This window comes from Dermacentor silvarum, chromosome 2 (genome assembly GCF_013339745.2).
Source record: "Dermacentor silvarum isolate Dsil-2018 chromosome 2, BIME_Dsil_1.4, whole genome shotgun sequence".
NCBI lineage: Eukaryota > Metazoa > Arthropoda > Arachnida > Ixodida > Ixodidae > Dermacentor > Dermacentor silvarum.
Genome location: NC_051155.1, coordinates 68,587,159 through 68,590,235, shown reverse-complemented (window position 1 = coordinate 68,590,235; position 3,077 = coordinate 68,587,159). Strand labels below are relative to the sequence as shown.

The 3,077-nt window shown below is 42.2% G+C and overlaps 1 long non-coding RNA gene across 1 annotated transcript in view; it reads right to left on the bottom strand.

Moving 5' to 3' along the window:
• LOC125943055 (uncharacterized) overlaps positions 1 to 1,465 on the bottom strand; it is a 6,754-nt gene extending 5,289 nt beyond the window's left edge. The window contains exons 1-2 of the long non-coding RNA XR_007465518.1: positions 1,374 to 1,465; positions 444 to 547 (exon numbers count right to left, since the gene is read on the bottom strand). This is a non-coding gene — a long non-coding RNA (uncharacterized LOC125943055). The remainder of the gene's footprint in view (positions 1 to 443; positions 548 to 1,373) is intronic.
• Between the last annotated feature and the right edge of the window lie 1,612 nt (positions 1,466 to 3,077).

Genomic DNA, 3,077 nt, shown 5'->3' with positions numbered 1-3,077 from the left:
ATGTTAAACAATGGTAAGCACACTGTGTGCTTACACCTATGACATATTTGGCCCATTACACTTTGAATTCTTATATGCGCAGAAGCTGCACAACAGTGTAGTGTAAACACTAAAAATTCGGAAATAAAATCCTACAGCATAGGAAACAGTTTCAAAACAAGAAAACCAAAATGAAGGGTGATAAATAGTGTGTACTAAGCAAAATTAAAATGTAACTTGCAGCCAAGCGATTGATGCAAGAAATAATACTTAACATCAGGACATGTTAGGTCTACTTTTATATAGAACACAATAAGGTGTGCATAACAGCTATGAACACAAATAAACAGCAAGTTGCATAAATATTTGGCCTATTTAGTAAGCTGTGTTGACTAATGTCGATTAACTTATCCACGAATGATACCAAGATGCTACTTTTTGGAACACGTACACTACATACACACCTGACCCGACCATCCAGATTACACGTTGCACTACGGCAGGCATAGCCAAGGGGTCTGGTGGCTCCTCCGTTATGTGGGCACTGTTATGGGTCACAGCCTCGCCACTATAAAATAAGTTCTGTGTTAACTTATAGCAGTGGCACACAGCTTTATAAAGCCGTCAAATTGTCTAGACATGCATGTAGTCACAAAAACAATGTTTGCATTATTGCAGGGTGGCAACAGAGCACAAAGTAGAAGTCACTGATGAATGTCTTGATAATGGGGACCCATTGATCACAGTAAAATTATTGACACGCAGCAGCACATAGCAAAGAAATGTTTGTTTACAAAACAATTAATTTTTTTTCATGACTCAGTTTAACTTTGCCCTGTCATGTTTAGTTACGTATAAGGTATGTCAAAACATCTTGTGTTAAAAAGTAAGTTGGACTAGTAGCAAGCTGTAATTGCATAATTTTTTCTCTAAAACTGTCGTAAACCAAAAACTTCGTAAGAAGATATTATTTACAACGTCGAGGCAAGGAAACATGGCAAGGAAACAAGTTTCCTTGGACAAGTAGATATGAAAGAAGTTTCCTTGCCATGTAAGCAAGGAAACGTCATTTCAATAAGAATCGGTGAAGAGGCAAATGAGTCGTTATTATGCAACTTCAGCAGAAAAGCGGGAGCTCACGCGCCGCACGCACATGATGAACACGATTATTTTCGAACGTTATATTTCTCATCGGAAGAAAACGCTTATCAAGATTTTTAATTTCGCATCGAAGCAATAAACTTGCGTAACTAAGTGCTGACAACCAGCGTTCAGCAAGCATCAGCACAGGTATCACTGTTGTCGCGGGACTTCTATTTCATACGCTCGCGCACGCAATGCACACACGAGAAGCTCACACAACACGCGTGTAGTTAGCCAGCATGATTACTTACCTTTTGAATGGTACGACGCGGTCGCGAAGCGCTCTCCAAGTTTCCGGTGCTGCGTCGACGATGTTACTCCCCGCATACATGCCGCTGCGTAGTGGACGAGCTGATGCGCGCTAACACACATTTCTTTGCGACGTCCACCCAACTTTCCAGAACGAGAACAAAGAAACCGCACTCCACGGCATAAAATCGTTGGGCCACATTTGCCGGGCGCGCCACGCATACGGCGAGTTTGCAGCATGACACAAGGTATCTTCAGGCACTTCTGTGCACGCTAACTGCGACCCACTTCATAACAGCAAACACAAAAACACACGATCAAGAAAACGCGACGCTCGTAGCACCCCGCACATACGACCGCCATCACAGAACACGGAGGAAATACAATAGCGCCACCTGCATACTTGTGAGAATGCTGTGGCCTCTGTGATGACAAAAATATTAACCAGTACACTCACATACTAAAATTTTGTGCCGGGTTACACACAACTACGTATAGATGTTGCGAGACAAAATAACCATAGAACAATCTATATTTTACACTATAGTTTAGCGTAGGAAGAAATTTTAAAGCGTATTTTACCTTTGAATTGCTTCCGCCGTCTGCAGCCAGCATAAGCATGGCCTTCGAGATTAGCTTACGTTATACTTATCAAGCTGTCGCTGTGGCCTCATTTGAACGGTTTGGGCTATCTCGAAGCTGTCTCGAAGCCAATCCATGACGTTTAGCGATGCTGCCTACTTTTCCTACGCCGTCACTTAGTTTAAGATAACTTTCTGATGTCGTCAACATGAATTGTAGCCTCAGGAATTGTTGACACGTTATCGGAGGTACAGATGTGCAGTGTTCGATGTTTCCGTGCGCGCTGTGACTCTTTCAGGCGGAAAGGATCAAATCCACGAGGGTTGATAGCTCGTGTGGCGCAGGTTACACCCTTATCGTCCGCATTTCCTTTCGTGTCGGTGTGTTGAATGTGCGCGGGTTTTGCTCCTGTCGTCCGTACCTTCTGTGTTTATAGTGCGGCTCGCGAAGATTCCTCAAAAAAAAAAAAGAAAGTCTGCAGCGTGCATGTGTCCTGTGTGGTGTGTGAAACAAATGTGCGCTGGTGTACTATGTGTTTGCAGCCCTATTGGTGGCTTATAGTCCTTTGCTCTAGTGCTGTTTCTATGATGTAAACCATACGTGAACTGAAAAAAATGCACTCTTTTTCAAATGGACAAGTAGATATGATCTGTGTGTATCCACTGTGCAGTGTGCATGTGTTCGTCATTTTTATGCAGCTCGTATCATGGGGCTTGGGCCTATTCATGATGGCCCTTGCTTAATGTTTCCACCTTTAGGGGCATGTGGCGTGCAAGCAGTCACAAAGTTTTGTGCATTTGGTGTGGAAGAAAGGAATACTTTTATGCGTAACTTTGTCTAATATAGGTGAACCGTTGCAACAATTAGCATTTTTTCCATGTGAATGCTTCTGCCATTTGATATAATTTGTAGCAGTTCTTATCTGTGGAGAAGCACAATAAACATAATTTAACATGGTGTTCCTTAGAAGATACTAATTACTGCATAACCACTATACATCTCCATACCTCACTGTATGATAAAGATGAATGTTCAGTTGAAAATGAAAATGTCTTGTAGTTGCATGAACGTATACATGCGAAATGCTACAGCAGCCTGGCATCACATTAATGTCAATATTGGTG